Below are 20,687 nucleotides of genomic sequence, written 5' to 3' on the forward strand. Positions count from 1 at the left end.
TTTTTAAACTTTACCAGGGAATTAGCATTTATTCTCTTGGCAGCCAAGCCTTTCTTCAAAGAGCTTTATTGTTAGGTCATTATTTGAGTTATTCAGAATCTTATGTCCAGGAATCCTTATTTGGGCACTGTGTACATGTCAGAACAGAATTAGACATTAATTTTTTTATCCAACATGAGAATCTCTGCCTTCATTCCCATTAAATTTTAGAATCAATATAGTTAGATTTATTTTTGCAACTTTAATTTTTATTTTTATACACCTACTGCTACTTTTGTTTCACTTTCCTTTGCATGAAGTGATTTTTTTTTGTAACATTTAAATTTTTTAATTTTTTTTTCTTATTTTCTTAGTGTTGACTCCAGGGTTTATTATATATATCTTGTCAGAATCGGTTTCAAATTTATAATAACTTAGTTCTATTAATGGTAAGATATAGAGCTATTACTCCTGTGAAGGCTTATTTTCCCTTATACTTTGTGTTATTAGCATTACACATATTATACCCATATGTTATAAACTCAATAACATTGTTATTAGCATCACTTATGAATTTTATATCTACTGAATAAGCTGAGAAGAAAGGAGAAAGGAAAGTCTATGTACATTTTGTTCTATTTGTATTTCTACTTACCATTTCTGATTCTCTTCATTTGTTGCTTTGAGTTCAGGTTACCCTCTAGTGTCATTTTCTCACTTTAATACAACTCCTTTCCCCTTCACCTTCTCTGTGTTATTATTGTCAAATGCATTACATTGGTATATTTTATAGGCCCCCAAACAATAAGATTATATGTATGTTGTTTTATACAATTGTATTTTAAACCAGTTAGGATAAGAAAGAACATAAATATACATGTATACTCTTTTATAATTGCATAATTGCCTTTACTGTTACTCTTTGTTTTTGCATATGGATTTATATTTCTGTCTGGATTTACTTGCTTTAGGTATGAAATACTTTCTTTAGTATCTTTCATTAAGTATATTGGCTAGCAATAGCAATGTATTTCCTTGAGTTTGCTTGGTTTTCTTTTTTTTTATTTATTTTATTACATTACTGGATATAGGACTTTTGCTTGATTGTTTTTTTTTCCTTTTAGCTCTTTGATTATCTCATCCCACTACCTTCTGGACTCTACTGTTTGTAATCGAAAGTTAGGTATTAATCTTACTTACATGATAAGGAAGTCTTCTTGCCGCTTTCAAGATTTTTTCCTTTTTTTTTTTTTTTTATTTAGGCATTTTTACTATGATGTGTATCAGGAAGGATTTCTATGCATTTAAGCTATTCGGAGTCTTAGAGTTAGCTGAGCTTCCTGAATATGTAGATTCATGTTTTTTAGCAATTTGGGGAAGTTTTTAGCCATTTTTATTCAAATATTTTTACTGTTCCTTTCTTTTCTTTCTATTTCTTGCACTCCCATAATGTACATATTGGTGTGCTTAAAAGTACTATATATTACTCTGAGGCTCTGATGATTTTTCTTTATTCTAAAATCTCTATGTTCTTCAGATTGCATAATTTTTATTGATGTATCTTTTAGTTCACTGATTTGTTCTTTTGCCTGTTCAAATTTTTTGTAGAAACCCTTCCTTTTGGTTGTTGTTCATTTCACCCCCAGAATTATTAATAACATTTGTTTCTTTTGTATAATTTGTATCTGTTCATCGATATTCTCTACTCAATGAGTCATTGTCTTCATACTTACTTGATATCTTCATGTTTCCTTTCCTTCAGTTCTAGCAACGTACTTACAATAACTACTTTGCAGTCTTTGTTAAATTCAGCATTTGGTCTCTCTCATTAGCGGTTTCTATTGCCTGCTTTTATTCCTGTGTATTGGTCTCATGTTCCTGTTTCTCCCAAATTCTCATTTTTTTTTTGTTGAAAGTGGAAATTTTAAGTAACATTTTAGCAACTCTGAATACTGACCCCACCCCCACTCCCTGGAGCTTGTTGTTCTTTACTTGATTGTGTGTGTTAGGGGGCAGGTAGCAGATGTTGGGTTTTCCCCCTGTATCCTGAAGCCTTTCGTGTCATTTTTCAGAAGGTGCCATTTTAGCCATGTGTATAGTGATACTGTGATGATGGTCTCTCTTTTACTGTCTCTTTCCTTGATTTCTCTATTAAACTTTCTACTTTGATATTGTAATCAAACTGTTAGGTTCTGATCATTGTCAGCTGATTGCTGTGTTGTTGTCACAATGCCCTGGGACATAAACTGTCTGATCCAATTTAATTCAGGCAGAGGTGGATTTTGATGCCAGTCTTTGAGGTTAGTTCTAATCCCAGTAATATTCTTCTTAACTTTATTTTTCCCTGTTCTCTAGTGAACTAGCTAGCCTATGGCTTCACTTGTTGCTCTTAATTAAATGGAGTTTATTATTCTTGAGCACACCCCTAGACTTGAATATTTCCAACAATCTGTTTCAAATAAAGTCAGTATTTTTGAGGAGAGCTCAGAGCACTTGTCTATGGACTACATTTCCCCATGGACACATTCCCTGAGCCACTGTTCCAGGCACTGAGTGGGATGATAGCTTCTGGGTTTTCTACTCTACCAGTACGGAAACTCTGTCCAAAGAGCAAGATGGGGCAATAATGATTTAGGCCCCAGCATTCTGAGTCTGGTAAACTCACAGGTAAAGACTGGAAGGAAGAAAGGAGTTCCTGACCTTTTGGCTGCACGTACCAGGAATTTAGACTAGTCAACTTAGAAGTAAGGAGAAAAGAAAACGCTAGTTGTCTGCCCCATCCAGTGAGATGCAATAAGCTTTAATTGGGAGCTAAGAGAAGAGGGACTCCTACCTTCTTGGCTATACCCACTTAGAGTGATGGGAGGGAGAGTGGGTCATGGTTCAAATGCTACACTCTCACTGTTCTTATTAAATTTTAGTAGATTTCCTTGAATAAAAAGTTATTTATTGTATGCCCTTAGAACAATTTCTAGATATATTAATTATTTTTTTAAATAATTTTTCTTAGTTATGGTTTTGTCACTGGGCATTGGGTCCTTGGAGTTCTTCATGTTGTCATCTCAGACGTCAGCTTTTCAGTATTGATCATTTAATAACATGCACATTATCAAATTACATACTGAGGACAATTTGTTAACAATTGTCACTCTTTTCAATGCAGTTAAGTCCATTTCACAAATAAGAAAATTGAAACTGAAAGAAAAAAAAGATAATACTTGCAGCAACAGCAAGCTAGGAAGAGCAGATCTGAACTTCAATGTGCCTGTTTCCAAATTTTGTTTTTGCCACTACTTAAAACATTGTGCTGGCTGGAACATTTTGTGGTGCAAGAAAGCAAAGAAGTGCTGAAAACTGATGGGCTGGATGTAGCATGGCTGAAGAGCACAGGAGCCAACCAGAAAACGTTCTCAGTGGCCATACGGTGGGGGCAGAAAACATGAGCAAGAAAATAAGCAACTGCAGCATTGAATTGTTACCCGAGGAATAATAAATATTCACAAGCCCACAGTGATTAACTAAATAACTAAATAAATAGAGAAGAAAAAAAATCTTCTAACTAAAAAATTCATATTAATAAATAAAAAATGAAAATAGAAAATCACCATATAGTGTAATAAAATTTAATTTTAAAATTCTAATTAAAATTAATTTAATAAAATTACTTGACAGTACTAAATTGTTCAGGCAAGATCCAATGTCAATGCTAAATTTAGTGGATTGGATTATAAGCAAAATCAGTATATGCTCATAGTTGCAAAGTTTCTCCCAGAAAATTTCGTAATTACAAAGAGTAAAGAGTGATTTTACTGTGGTTATTCCTGTATATACCACCATAATTTAGTTGATCAAGTTTAATATCATCAGTAACACATTTTAATATCAAGTACTCCCATATTATGATACATCATAGCTTTGTTGGTGTTTTTGTGACAAATGTATAAAATCTAATCATAAGAAAACATTAAACAAACCCAATTTGAGGTACATGTATAGTATAACTGATTAGTGTTCTTCACAAGTGTCAAGATCATGGAAGACAAAGACAGAGAAAGTATCACACATTGGAGAGGAGAGAAGAGACATGACAATTAAATGCAGGGTGGGGTCCTAAATCAGATACTGGAACAGAAAAAAGAACATTCATTTTTTAAAAATGGCGAAATTCAAACAACTTTTTCCATTAATAGTATGGTGTCAAGTTTTCTTTCTTAGTTTTGACAATCATTGTATGGCTAATGTACAGTGTTAACATTAAGGGAAGCTGGGTGAAATTTATACAGGATTTCTCTATACTATTTTTGGAACTTTTCTTTGAGTCTAAAATTTTCTAAATAAAAAAAAAAGTTGTTTTTTTCAAAGCATAATGGCTCATGCTCATATTCTTCAATGCTACCCTGTTTTCAAAAAATTATTTATCATTGGTTATAAGAGTAATGTAAAGGATTCACCATTAGTGATGCCTGTTAAATGTCACAGATGCACAGAGGAAAAAGGAAAGTTAATTTGTATAGCAATGAGCATGTGAGAATGGGATCACAGAAGGCACCATGGAAGAAGAGGTGACTTTGCAGAGGACTGTGAGGAGCAGCTAGGTTTTTACCAGTTAAAGAAGGAGGGGAGGTGCAAGATAACATTGGCATATATATATAACAAGGCTTGAAGGTGCAGTGAACAGAGAGCAGGCAAGTGTTCCTGGCCAACTAAGAACATGGAAGAATCATACACACAATAAAGTCAGAATGTCTTGCAATGAAATTATGAAGGACATCAAATACCTAGAAAACAGCTTGGGACTTGACATACCAGTAAAGGCATCCATTTGAAGCAGATATTTATGTAGTAGAAAATACTATGCAATTATAGCAATAGGTACATATCCTTGAATGCTGGGTTTATTTGCTAAAAGTCACAGATATTCTCTATGCTTTTAAAATATGTCAGTCAAAATGCAATTATTGTCAGTAGCTTTTTCTTCTGAGACAGTTGTGTATATCAATTGATTTTTATATTAATGCTGCAAGATTTATAAATGGGTAGGCTAATACTCCCCCAATTCTTTTCAATCTTGCTTTGAATTTGGGACTGAGGCCAAATTTGGAGAGGCTGTAATAGTTTCATTTTCTCTATGGTTTTCTTTTGTTTTGTTTTTGATACTTTGTGGGTTTTTTTCCTAGATGTATCTTTACTAACTTTTCAACTGTGTTATCTTCTGTACTTTATTTTTCTTATTGAATCTATGATTACATTAAGTATCATCCAAGAGAAGATACTGTTCCTGTTTCATAAGGATTAATCAACCTTTTCCTGACACTGCTATGTCTCCAATTATATGAATGGAGAAATTGAAAAAATTGCTTTTGAGAAAGTAATGCCCCGAAGACTTTTTCCATTAGCCTGCTTTCTCTCCCTAGTTACTTCAGTTTTGTGATGCTGATGATTATGACGATGATGATGGTGATATTTTCATGTTTTATTTATTTAGTCATAAACTATTTATAGATGACCTCCAACTCTTCACGTTCTTTAATCCTGGCTATGTAAAAAGTTGGGTGAGTGATTCAGCTGTAATATTCAAGGTTCTTAAAATTTAATATGAACCACATAGGAGAAAATATGGTCGCATCCAGGAAAATAAGAATAATGATCTATTTTTTCTATAGGATTTTCCTACTCGTAATGCTCTTATCCTTCAACATTTTTTTAGTGCCTCTCATTGAGTAAGTGCTATTGACTAGCTTCCTGAGTCCTACAAAATACTTGGAAGACTTTTTCCACAAAGGTTTCTCAGAACTGCTCCATCACATGCTAACTTCTACAGTTCCACGTTCTTTTGCATTTATACTCGATACTTCCTTTTTATCATTGTTCTTGGTATTTGCCATCTTAAGCAAACAATGAGTTTCTGGATAATGGAAATAAAGATATTTATTTTTCCTCTTCGCTTCATATGCTTAGTTCCTAACACACCGCTGGACACTTAATCAGATGCAGTAAATGCTGATTGATTTGCTATCTTGGAGGAACAATATACTTGATTTTCTTGAAAAGTAGTTATTTAGGTTATTGGTTTTTGTAGCTTACAAAATATAGAAGATATAAATCTGAATTTCAACTAGAGCAATAAGATAATGTTCTTGTTTCTGTACAATGGAGACAGATTCTATTTCTGGGATATTGAATCAATAAGTCATCAAGTGGCTGTTGGAATAAAACTATCTCTTTCCAGAGTATTATTGTAGCTCACAAAAATGAACATATAATTCATAAATAGAGGGAATAAATGAATTGAAGTATATTCATACAATACAATATGATACAGCAATGAAGACATATGAATTAGCTCCAAGTATATATAAACATAGCTAAGTCTTTACAACATAACATGGAGTAGAACAAAAAAGTCCCAATAAAATATGTTCGGTATGATATGATTTATATAAATTTTAAAATCACACACTAAAATACTAGGTGTTAGAACATGTATTTGTAAATATGCATAGTAAATAAAAGTATTAAGACATTAATGGAAGGATATACAGAAATTTCTTTATATTAATTATATCTAGGGAGGAAGGAAAATGAGATGGACATTGGGGCTATTAAACTCTACTTGTAACACATAATTAATTTTTAAAAAGTGAAGGAAATACATAAAATGTTCTCATCTGTTAAATAATGTTATTAATCTATATTTGAGTATGTGGGTTCAGTTGTATTATTTTCTATATCCCTGTATACTTAAAATAATCCATGTTTGAAAAAGGACATGTAGACATACATATACAATAATTAATATAAATATATACACATACATGTATACACACAAATATATAAAATTTAATACAAGTATACACATGCACACATATATATATTACATATATTATACATATAATAAAATATTTTTAGCAGAAATTAAAGGTAAATAATGAGCAAAATTATTGTATGGTCTCCATATTGAAAACTTTAAAGTTTGTCCTTAATATACTAAGAAAAGAAAATGCATTTTCCAGCTTGGTTTTAAAGCTTAGAATTTGTTTCAGAAGTCACCATCCCTCACATTTAACCACTTTTCACAATCATGTCTAAATTGTTTACCTAATTATTTTTTCTTTCATAATTCTAGTTCATAAATAAGTTAAAGTTTGATAAACTGCTTTTTTTCTTTTTTCGAATGTTATAGAGAAATATAGTTATTAGTCATATTACTCTATGTATTTTCTTCCCATGTAAAGATCTTTTGCTCTAATGGGAGTTAAAATGAGGACGTTGGGGGCTTTCTCCTTTCTCATTCGTTCATAGACGTCAGCCATCCCCCATGGTGGAAGGAGCACCTCTACTACTTTTATGTCCGGATCCTACTCCATCCCCCCAACAAATACCGCCAATATAAAAACCTATCTGCAGCTCTCCTTTGATTGTGTAACTTGTGTGTATTACAAATAAAATAAAATATAATTTAGAAAGGGATATCAAGCTAAAAATGTCACCTAGATTTCATGAATTACTGTATCAATGCACGGAAGGGATGGGGATGATATACACAAACACACACACACACACACACACACGCTAATTTTTCTTCTTTATTAAGGAAATTTTACAATACCTAGAAGACAACGCTGCTCTGGATGAGGGGTGACATAATCAAAGTGAAACTGCTCCTCTGACGGTTCTAACATGGCTGTTCTCAGTTTTTATAATCCAACCACATGCTTCAGCTTCACCCCTAGGTTCTATCTAGGATTTTCACAAAGGCTTTCTTGCCTGGGAATTGTTACATGTTGGTCTTTCTATGAGGGAGACTAACACGGGGGACCCCCTATTCTTCCATCTTGCTGACATCCAGTGAACTAACTTTTGGTTTTAATTCTCTCTCATGTTTTTCTATACTCTATTTAATTTATCTTTATTCTAATGCTTAGTGTGCCCTTTCTTCTGCCAGCTTTGAATGTAGCTTGCTCCTCTAGTTCCTTAAGATGTACAGTTAGGTTATTGATTTGCATTTTCTTTTCTCTTTTAATTTTGCACTTACTACAATACAGTTTCTTCTGAGCACTTCCTTCGCAGCATCACCTAAGTTTTGGTATTCTGTGTTTTTGTTTCATTTCTCCATAAATAGTGTACTTTTCCTTGTGGCTTCTTCTTTAACTCACTGGTTGTTGAAGAGTGTTTTGTTTAATTTCCACATATTTGTGAATTTTCCAGATTTCTTTCTTTTTTTTTTTTTTCCTAGTTTCATTCCATTGTGGTCAGAGAAGCTACTTGGTGTGATTTCAATATTTTTAAATATATTTAGACTCATTTTCTTGGCCAACCAGATAATCTATCCTGGATAATGTTCTATGCACCTAAGAAGAATCTGTATTTTGCTGTTACCAAGTGGAGCATTCAACCCAATATTAGGTCCTCTTGGTTTATAGTGTGTGTTTCAAGTCCTCTATTTCCTTAATTATCTCCTGTCCAGATAATCTTTTCATTACCGAACATGGGCTAGTGAAGTCTCCAACTATAATTGAGAAATCTTTCCCTAATCTAAGAACACACACATTTTCTTCTCTCTTTTTGAAATGTATAGTGTGAGTAGAAAATCAATGCTTATTTTATTCCATATAGTTATCCAGTTATCTCAGCACCATTTATTGAAAAGGCCATTCTTTCCCATTTGATTACTTCAGAATTTTTGTTGAAAATCAATTGACCATATGTGTGATATGTGTGTAGGTCAGTTTCTGAAATCACACCTCTATTCCATTGTCCTGGTGTAAATCAAGAAGTTTAAGTCTTTAAACATCTTTTATTTTGAAACCTATTTTGGTTATTCTGTTATTTGCATTTCCATATAAAGTTTAGAATTATTGTTTTTTACAGGCCTGGAAGTGTGATTTTTACAGTAGGCAACCCTCAGTCAACCACTGTCCTGATTCCCTTTTGAATAATCTTGTCATTTTTTTCCTCCAGCTACAGTTTGCCCCTTTCTGAATATATTTGGCTCCTTACATCTGTGTGTGTGTGTGTGTGTGTGTGTGCGTGTGCGCTAATCATTAGAAATGTTGTAATTAAAGGCCAGATTTGATACCTGGTCCTTAGTAAGTACTCAGTCAATATTTTTTGTTCGATTGTTTCTTTTTATTGTACCTGCTACTAGCTTAACCAAGTGACCCAGTTGTAATTGAAGGAGATATGACAGAGATATCAGTTATTTTCCCAGGACATCATTGTCACAGACTAAGGAAACAATATGAATGATCTTCCCTAGCGTGGAATAAGAAGAGTAAATGGTAAAGTAAATGAGTGAGCAGTCAGAGAGAGGTTTAGGAAGAAGGATTGGTTCCAGAGCAAATTTAGCAAGAGCAAAATCACTGAAGTTGCCAATAGGCAGAACTGGAGTCCAATCCATTTCTCCCACTTGCTAATTGCACAGTCTTAGATGAGTGTGCACCCACTTACTAATCAGACATACTGATAATACACCATCATAGGTGAGTGTTAATTTCACCCTGTAAGTGAACTTGCTTTGGCAATGCTTGACATAGTAAGAGACTTAATAGACGTTAATTGAATCAGAAATGCTTGAGTGCCTTAATCGCTTGCTTTTGAGGAAATAAATTTTTCCTCGCAAGACTTCATTTATATCCATGGTCAAGACAATCACCAGTGTGTCAATTTCCTTCTCAAAGGCATCTATTTCTCTCTTCATGACCTCACCCTGCCCTGGTTCAATCTACCATTATTACTTTTGGAAAAGTCTTTAATACATTCTGTCTGTGCCCTGCTTCTATTCTAATGTCCTTCAAACTATTTTCCACAAAAGAACTGGAGTGATCTCTTTCTTCTTCCCTCCTTTCCTTTCTTCCTTCCTTCCTTTGTTCCTAAAACATCTATTTGATCAAGTCACTCTCTACTTCCTATTGTTTTTGCACTAAAATAGAAACTTTTCATCAGGGTCTCTCCTAATAGCAACCCTTCAAGGTCTGGACTCTGGTGATGTTGGTTTTCACATCATTTCCTTCTTCCCTACCTGGGCATTGTCTTAGTTCTTTCAGAGGCTGGCCACCTGTTGAGCCCTAGACTTCTCCTTAACATAGCTACAGTTTATAACTGTTACTTTTTCAGGAAATCATTCTCTATCTCTCCATTTAATCACATGCTCCTTTTGTCACCCACCATTTTTCTTTTTCACGACATCCTATTCATTTCATTTTGAGCATGTAACCTAAACTGTAATCCTATGCATATTTGTTGGGCCACTTGTTCATGGTTTGCTTCTTTCATTAGATCTGCAACTCTGTGAGGGCAGAGACATTGCTTCATTCATCAGGATACACTAAGCATTAAGCATGTAGCATATTGGCTATTAAATTCATAAGGGATCATCTCTAATGCCTATTCTTACTACTAGATTTGGATTCAGCAAAAATAAAATTATAAAGAGGCTGCAAAACTTTTGTTATCCAAGTTTGTAGATGTAACTTTAGATAAAATTTATTGAGTGTAACTTGTGATTTTGAAAAGGTATTGCATGAAGAGTTGCTAAAAGCAAAAAAAAAAAAAAAAATACATTGTTCACTACTTGCAAACACACAGGGAACAAATATTTGACTAGCCTCCTCAAGTTATTGTTTTCATTTTCCTCTTTTGGTGGTGTAACTATAGGTATGGTTACCTGAAGTAATGGTGATGCCCCTTATTCCCCATCTAAGGGTTCTTGCCTTTGTATAAACAAAACTATTCAAGGAGGTTACTTTCTTCCATGAACTTAGTAAATGATTCTCCTAAAATTAGATTACTTACAGGACACTTCCTAGAGATAGGACTTCATACTGGCTTGGGTAGATTATTTACTTCAAATTTCCCTTAATCCCTTGTAATGATTTTTTCTACCAATTTCAACCTTCAGCTCCACAGAAAATTAGCAACACTAAACTGACTCATTCTTTCTTTTCCTCCTCCTGCCTAGGAAATTCCAATGTATAATATGATACATTCATTCCCCTCCAAGGAGAGTTCAGCTATCACAGGAAACATATGGAATTTGAAGTCTCAGAGAATCACTTTTTTATTATTTCAGAATATTTGAAAGCAGAAAAATAAACACAGCTTTGGTAAAGCAGTCACCACAGAAACAATTGCTGCTTTCATTTATCTCTTTTTATAGGGCATATTTTACTTTTATTCAAAGATACATATATTTATTGTGGGACCTGGCTTTGCATTTATTTTCACAGATGGCATAAGAAAATTGTGCTTCTATCCTGCCGCTATTCACTGGATGACTAAAATGTGTCCATATTTAATGATTTAAATGGAAAATAATGAAAGTTGAGTTCTCAATGTTCCTACACAAATTAATAAATGTCTTTACATGTAACAGTCTCCTTCTGGGAAATATTTGGAATTCTGTGAAGGTTTTAACTTATGAGACAGTGCACATTAAGACTAAATAATTTTAATGGGTGAGAAATAACTCCTATAATGGGGGGAATATCATTTCATTTTAAGAGTTAGTTATTTGGACTCTTTTTGTATGGTAAGATAAGTTTAGGGATGATATTCAATTAAATTCACTTAATTCAGTAATAACTAACTGTATATTAGCCCAGCTTCTCTCCTCCTCATAAGGTTGCTGGGGAGGATACACAGAAAGAAAATATCAAATCAAGATACTACTTTATGATTATTTCGGCATCTGACCCAAACCCTCATCCAGAGAGCTCTGGTAAACTGAGTTGGAGGATATGGCTTCTTATATAGTCTAAAGCCCTAAAAAGTGGTCTCCAATCTTTTTGGCACCAGGGACTTGTTTCACAGAAGACAAATTTTCCATGGACTGGGGTCAGGGGGATGGTTTCAGGATGAATCAAGAGCATTACCTTTATTGTGCACTTTATTTCTATTATTATTACGTTGTTACTTGCCACTGACAGGGTTTTGACATAAGTCTTCAAGCAACTGATTTATTATGGTCTGTGTGCACACTTCTCTGCTAATGATAATCTGTATTTGAAGCTGCTCCCCAGCACTAGCATCACCACCTCAGCTCCACCTCAGATCATCAGGCATTAGATTCTCATAAGGGGTGTACAGCCTAGATCCCTCACATGCACAGTTTACAGTAGGGTTCGCTCTTCTGTGAGAATCTAAGGCCACTGATCTGACAGGAGGCAGAGTTCAGGCAGTGATGCAAGCGATGGGGAGTGGCCGTAAACAGAGATGAAGCTTCCCTTGCTCACCTGTTGCTCAACTCCTGTTGTGTGGCCCAGTTCCTAACAGGCCACAGACTGGTACCGGTCCATTTCCTGAGGTTTGGGGACCACAGCCCTAAAGAACAACTGTTCTCCCTAAGCCCAAATTTGAAACTTTGTATATTAGCAGCCCTCTGGTTTGCACCAGGAGCAGAAGATTAATAAATCAACGAGAGTGCCAAGGTACGGAGTAGAAAGGGTCCTGTCCTAAGCAGGGCGTGTCCTTATTTTTAGTGACCTTCCAAACACAATGATGGAAGAGCAAGATCTGCACATAAATGTAGCCCAGCCTGGACTCTGAAAAGTGACCCAGTGAGTTTCTCTTGAAGGATGTAAGAGTAAGTGGAGACGGTGCACAGACTTGAACACCACACTTCTCCCTAAGCCCCATTGTTTGAGTTCCCAGAATGTAAAATATACTGAAGATTCAAGCATCTTTTTGTTTTGGTTTTGTTTTAGGCAGAGAAACAGAGTATTATTCAATACTCTCTTTGTACTAGATGATATAAGTAATTATTCTATGGTACATTATAGAGTAGAACTACTGCTACAATATGCTACAAAGTGGAAGCACAATATAGTACTCTAAATAATTGTTTTGGGAACAAACCGCAACCTGTTTATTGATCAGGAAGCCCAAACTTCTATCTCAGCCTCTCAGCCAGACTTACACAAATATGTTCTCACCACATAACTAAGGGGCCTGAACATGTGCTGAGAGACCCTCCTCACTGGCCTGTATGCCTCCAGCTAAGAGATGGATGCTGACAGTAGTTATTCTGGGAAATGATTAATTAAATCCTTTTCCTGGCAGTTCCATTAATATCAACACAACATGGCAGAGATATTGACACAGTGAGAAAACATTGCCTTCAACAATAGGGCTTTGTTGACAAAACAGTGAAATGTCTGGACCATTAGCAACATTTTAGGAATCCATCTTCTCCATCAATCTCATTTAGCTTACATGTAACACACACACACACACACACACACACACACACGCTCAAAATGTGCTGCAGTTAGGCAGAGAAAGTGAAGTGCAATATCATTAAATATGAATGCAGGGTGAGTTAGAAATATGTTAGACCAACTGTTTCTCTCTCTCTCTCTCTCTTTCTCTCTGCCTTTCTTTCTCTCTCCCTCTCTCCACACACACACACACACACACACACACACACTGGGGTGGGGAGGCAATGCATAGTCAACAATACCCTCTGATATTTACGGATATTATTTAATGTAACAACTAACAGAGAATGATTTCATGTACTGATTGTCTATAATGTGCCAGATACTTCCCTAATATTATCTCATATCCTCACTAAAGCTTTTGAGTTACCTTGTATCATCCTTATTTTACAGCAGAACAAACTGCAGTTAAAAGAATTTAGGTAACTTAGGAGAAATAAAACATTTATAAAGAAGCAGAGTTGAGATTTAACTTTGACACTGTCTTATTCCAAAACCTTTACCCTCTCCATGCCCGAGTTCTTCTTTAGTTCTTGAACCCAGAGAGAATTTGAGTCCTCTCTCTCAACTCTCTTCTGTGCCTGAGAATTTGTGAGTCTGCTAAATTGAACTATATGATTCATGAAATGTTGCCATTTAACTCCCTCAGAGGTCCTGCTTACTTGCTTAGGTGTCTGTCTCCTCTGTAAAGACTGTTGGTTTCTGGAGAGGCTTTGATTCACTCATACCTCATTCTCCTAGCACCTAGTAGTTCCAAGTTTATCACAAAGAATGTGGAATGAGTGGATGTAAACGTTTCCAAAGGAATAACACAAAAGTAAAATTTGAAAGAGACAGAAAGTCTAGCATTGTCCATTCTGGAGTTAATACACACATTTGTGATCTATTGCCTATTTTTAAACCTGATGCCCAAAGTTGCCTAGAAACCACCATCTTTACCACTTGTAGATCTTTCTCTCAAGCATCCTGTTCATGAATCTATGTTGCTCTTCCTTCTTTCCCTTCTTCTATCCCTTCCTTCCAAAAACTCCTATGTGCAAGTATCTAGTGGTCAATTGCTCAAAAATCTCATAAGGTAAAGACAATTATATTATGGAGTGATCAGCATGAAGTTAGAGGTATGTGCAGGATATAATGAGAACACTGGAGACTTTGACTACTTGCGGAGCTCAGAAAAGATTACTTGGAGGAGGTAGTTAGTGAACTAAGTCCAGAAATATAGGAAATCATTAGACAGAAGTAAACAGACATTGTGTTTTATGTTTCAAGTAGAGAGACCAACATATTTGAATGATATTTTGAAAGATCACTTAAAAATCAGTTTCACTTACAAGCTCCAGATTCAAGGACTCAGACATGGTGTATAGAATTCCCTGCAGATTTGCTCTAGCTTTGTTTGCTTGCTTTATTCAGGCCATGAATTCGAATGAGACGGGCACATATTAGGTGTGAAAAGTGCATTGGAACCTGCCAGAACTCAAGTACAAAATTATAGCATTAATTCCCATTGCTCATGTCTAGAGAGGTTGAAAACAAACTCTTTATCAGTGAAAACCCCCAAACGTGGAACAAGGGTCATGGCACATTCACTGGTAATAGCTACTAGCTTTGCACTTGACAGACTTGGGTTTCAATATCATCTGTGTCACTCATGGATTGTGAGGCCTTAAGCAAATTATTTAACCTCTCTGAGCTTCAGTTTCCCCATTTATAAATTGATCAGAAATACTGTAAAAATTCAGTGAGATAATATATCTTAAAATAATTGGCATAAGTTCCAGCACTTTATATTCAATAAAAAGTATTTGTTATTACTATAATTATTACTATCGAATATTTCTTCTGTTCTCAACTCCGGGTACTCGTAAGAATTACTTTAGGGTTTTTGTAAGAATTTGGATGCCTGAGTCTCTTCACAGACTTCACTTGATCACAACATCTGCAGGTGTCTGGACATTTGTGTTTTTAAAAGTGCCATAGGCAATTTCTACGTTGAGCTAAGATACTACTAGAGTTGTATGAATGATTTTCTCTTACAACTCAGTATACAGAGGCTCCAAAAGGGAGTGTGGCTAACAACTGGACACATTTCTGTGGTTGCTACAAATAATGAAACAGTAGGGCTTAGTGTTTCCCAAACTTTTCCCCAAATCATTTGTTTCCTATCTTAAACTCGATTGATAAAAAGACAGATAATAGTTTTGGATGTATAGTTATTATTTCTGAGCACTTCCTATGTGTCAAGAATATAGGAATTGCTTTGCAAAGATAAGTTTTGTTGTTGTTCTTTTGTTGTTGTTGTTGTTCTATTTAACACAGCAATCCAATACATTGTTTTTCATGGTCTCTGGGCTATAGATGAGAAAATAAGAATCAAAGACGTCAACTTACTTTTCTGAGGTCACACAGCTTCTGTGTAGGAGAAGTGGACCCAGGCTTTTTACCACCCTAGTATGCTGCCTTCTGGTGTTATAAATTGACATGATTACAGCCAAACCTAAAGACATTTTATATGATGTTTTGTATGCCTGTATCTGGTATAAGTTTGTAGTTCTAAAATATCAAGGGGGAAAAAAAAACCCTCCAGTATCATCTACTTGAATGGCCTCTGAAGTTCAGTCCAACTGGACTATTATTTAGCAACTTAGAACCACACTCAGTTTCAATTCCTATGCCCAGCACTGAGCATTCCTTCCTAAAGCGTTCCTGTACCATATAGCCGTTGCCCTATTAAATCCATTATTTCAGCAAGTTCACTTTTCTCCATGTGCTGTTCCACTCCACTGAGCTGCCTCTGTGTGGATTATAGGTGCTGTTTCATTGTGACTGAGACCTAATTGACTTCCACGGTAAATATGAAAGGAAGATGGCGAACGTGACTAGTTGTCCGTTCAATATGACAAGAAATGGCTAACGCCTGTGTGTAATGAGGGAAAACTCTTCTGAGCGTCAAGTCTTGCTTTATGGGGGAAAGGAGGTGAATCCTCCGGTAACAGTGGACAAGTCTGTGGCAAATATGTGCACCAAGTGAGAAGTTGAAATAAAAAGCCCTGTACGAAGTCGTTAAACATCAAACCTGATGAATTATTCATTTAATGGCTTCAAAGTTGGACTTGGAAAAATGTAAATAAAACACATAGAGAACTTTCTGCTTTCTGGAAATGATTTTATAGTCATGAACTAAATGCAAGGAGCACTTAAAGTGTCTAACTGCATTGTATATTTTATGTAAATTAAGAATATTGAACAAATTTCCCATTTGGTACAAAGGAGAGAAAGAAAATATATCTCTCCTGATGATCAATGCCTCTGAGAAAATGAATTATCTTTATTTTCTCCATTATCTTTTATTGCCATTTTATATACTCCATAAAATATCGACCTGCAAGGTATTCAAATGAAATGTGATGTAATTTTTCTGATTCACTAGCCTTTTTTTTTATACCCTTCAGGCATGACTGCGACCTTCTCTGCATCCCTGAATATGCCTCGTAGCTAGACTCTGCACTAATGGAAAGTAGTCTGGTTATAGGCAGAGCATGTTATATTAAAACAAATGTAATCCTTGGAGTCCAAAGGTCTCCAATCCCAATTCTGCATTAAAATGTGTGACTCTGGCATAATGGTTAACTCAAAGTGTTGTACAGATTTAGAGAGACTGAATACACATCTGTCAAATATTAATACATGGTAGGATCACAAATACTGGTTAAGGAAATGGGTTCTGATGAAATTCTTTCAGGGGCTGGGCCCACACTACGCCCCCCTTGAAGCCACAATAATAGCTATTTTCCAAAGCCTAAAATTTATGAGCCACATGTTTTTTCACCATTTACGGCAAGACCGAGATAGTTACCATCGCAGAAATGGATGTGTTTGACCCATAAAAGAACAGCATTCTAAAACTCTATTGGAAGCCAGCACCTACCCAGATATCATGTCAAATGCCAAGTCCTCCATGAAGCACTTCTGATCTAGCTTAGGAGTCCATAATAATGTTTTCACTGGTAGCAAAAGAAAAAAAAATGCATAAATATTTATGCTTATTTTTAAAAAAACAGATCTAAATACAAATATTTTAACCTAAGTTCCCTAAAACCAGAGCCTGATATAAAAAACTTGCAGGCTGGTAGTTTGTTTGGAAAATCATTCCAGAGCAAAGGGGTGAGGAACCTGGTAGAGCAACCAAAAAAGAATAAAACCAATAATATATGCATTATTGGCCACTGCTTTGTACCCCTTATTCTTTGTCTTGACTTCTGAAGAGCCTGGTGTAATTTATTGCAAAATTGACTGCTCAGTGCCAAAAGGAAAGGCATTTATCCATGAGCATCTATCCTTTCTTGGTCAAGAGAGCTCCAAGGCCTTAACTCCAGTGCCCTTCTGGGTTGCACCAGCATAAATGTCACGAGGGTTACCTTGGGCATCACCTATGGTGGTATCAAAGAAGTCTCTGGGCAGGAAGAAATAATTCCTTGGCATTGGTCTAAAACAAACTTTGCACCAGTAAAGCTAATGGACCTTGCATGGAATTGATTGCCTTAACAGTGGCCAGAGTGATGTGTCCAGTGCAGTGCATTTTGCAACACTGGCTCATCTCTAATTCATTAGGTTAAATCTCACAGAGCACCCTTCAGGAAGGTCAGGTTCTGTGCAGACATTATAGGAGGCTCATTAGAACATGTTGCTAACTCCACTGCTACGGCCGGTACAGAGAGAGAAATTCATTTTCCTTTGACTCTAGCACTTTCTTTATATTTCACTCACCTTTGGCCAGCAGTTCTGCTGTTCTAGGATGCTAGTCCTAGAACTGGATGATTCAGACTCCTTATTCTTAAGGAAGAAGTCTGAGCCCTCATTTGTCCTGCCCTTTTTGAGCTACACCTATAATTTCCTTTTCATCAATATTACCAGGTGTGGAAGCATCAAAAGACAACCTAGTGGCATGCTTGGGGTCCATGCTAATCAGGGACAAATACTTCTGCCAGAATAACTTTTTTGCTTACTGGGCCATTGGCAGGATTTCAAGGTGATTAGGTGGCAATATTTGCTTCAAATTCAGCAAAAAACATATTTTTTTCCTCTGGTGGAAGTGATCCCCTCCCCGCTGCCCAGACCAGCAACCATTAATATAGGCTTGCCCATAGGGATGGAAAGCATATTTCCATGTTTCTCCTAATTGGGTGAAATGAGTAAAATAGGGCAAATGGAGTAAAGGTGAAAAGAGTTGTTCCTGATTCTGCAATCTGGTTCCTGAATGTGTCTAATCCAGCTGCTGTGGCCATAACGCTGTATCTAAGAGGTGCTGATTCAGCCAATATCTCCCATACTGGAGTGTGGCATCTGAATCCTGCAGTCTCTGAGCTGGTGCTTTGGATGAACCTCTAACGGACTATTCCGCTGTTCTTTGAGTTTGTCCACTTTTGTGTGATGAATGCACGATTAGACCAGAGAGTTACAGTCACAGGTCTATTGTTGCACATTTGTTGCCACAAACTGGGCCACTGAGCCTGGGGAAACATCATGCAGAATATCATGCAGACGGATCAGGAGTTCTGCAAGGATTTGGATGGTGGTGCTTCCATAGGCACTGCAAGCAGAAAATGCAAACTTTTATGTGAAGAATCATCGTTCTTTTTAGCACAGAAGATTTCCAGTAGTTAACCTGTCATCACGTGGCTGTTGGCCCATGTACAAGAGGGTATCATTGTGAGAGACCAGTGTTGGGCTCTGCTGCTTGTCCCTAAGGCATTGAGAGCTCAGAGCAGCCAGGGCATATAGTTGAGAGGGAGACCATGCTGTTGGGTCCCTTTTAGCCTTCATCCTTGCTACGATGTACATTCCAGCAACTCTAAATTCCCTGTCCCACTTTACCTTAAAAGGGAATTTTCTACGTATTCGATTCTGTTTCCCACATTTATTTATTTATTGCCTTCAGTGACATCTATTGCCAATGGAAGGGTTGGAATTTCAAAAGAAAATGATAAATTTTCAGTTGGAGGAAGAAAAATGTGAACTGCATTTTATTTTTATGAGATGAAGGCCATCGTTGAGTCTGAGCAAAGGATAAACATTTAAGAGGTATCATTTCCTTGCCTCTGGGTATGAAGCAATTTAGGAAGGCAAAGTTGATTCAAAACTTTTAAAATTCCAGAGCAGTTACAGTTTGCAAAATTGTCTTTCAGCTGTTCCATCCGAAACAATCCAGACTTCCAAGAACAGGTTTCATAGGTTAGTCTTCATTGCAACATAGTATATTGCAGATGAAAAATGTATTTTGCAGCACAATCAAAATGATAATTTTTTCAATATGCTTCTTGAAGCTGCCTTTGCCACACAAGACAATAGCAAATACAAACTGTATTTTTTTCCAAAGCTATATTAGTCAGGAATGAAACAGAATTCATCCTTCCAGGCATTTATAACATTTGTTCTCCATATATTCTTATATATCCATGTCCTTGTTGGACCCAAATCTCTTAAGTGGAGCTATAGTATAGTAATTTAGTTATTTTAATATACAATCTGGCTTTGTTTTGGTAAATTAAAAATATATAACCAGAACAAAGAAGATCTAGACGTTGAATTTGATTTTCTGTGAAAAAGACACATAGTTTAGACTTAGAAACCTCAGGATGTTACAGCTCTGGGCAAGATAATTATATGAGGCTCAGTGTTCTCATCTGATAACTCAGGGTCATCATATCTCCTTCAGACTATTTATGGAGGTTTGAATGAGACAATATATATAAAGCAATTAGTGCAGGCCAGAAAACAACATCAAAAACTGACTATCATTACTATTACTATGTAATAAGTTATTGCCATCAAAATAATAATGCATTTCTACTTCTCTTTCTTAAAGATAAATAAAAATTTCAGGACTTATCATTGCAGCTAAAATCAGCCACTGGAAACATTGCTACAGACATTTGTATTGTCTAGTAATGCAAATTATGCAAGGAGCAAAGTTAGTAATTCCTTTGTGTATTTCAGGCAGGTCTAGAGTATCTTCTACCTTGGGAGAATGGATCCATTACAAAAACTAGATGATAAAGAGAGAGGTGAAATAATATTTTATTTCTCTCCATCAGCCTGCCCTCTTGAGGTCTACTGCAAGGGAAAGAATCAAAGCATTTTTGTTTGTTTTCGTATACAATTTCCTGCTTGGTAGGTGCTGAGAGCAATAATTCTACACCTCAGTATGTTTGACTATTCATTTGATCATTCACTATTATTCATTCGAGGTCTTGTGCTTGTCCCTGGATACACAAAGGTGAGTCAGACATGGTACTTGCTCCTACGCACAGTCAGGAGGGAAAGATAGAGCTGTAAATCCATAATTGCAACATAGTGAAATGTTTAGAGAGATGTGTACGAAGTGCCATATGATCTGAAAAGCAAAAGCAGCCAGGAATGTTGGCACCAGGGATTAATTCAAGAGAGATACCAAAGAGAAGATGTTCTCTGTACAGGGTACCAAATACTGCA

The sequence above is a fragment of the Eulemur rufifrons genome, chromosome 23, assembly GCF_041146395.1.
Source record: "Eulemur rufifrons isolate Redbay chromosome 23, OSU_ERuf_1, whole genome shotgun sequence".
Taxonomy (NCBI): Eukaryota; Metazoa; Chordata; class Mammalia; order Primates; family Lemuridae; genus Eulemur; species Eulemur rufifrons.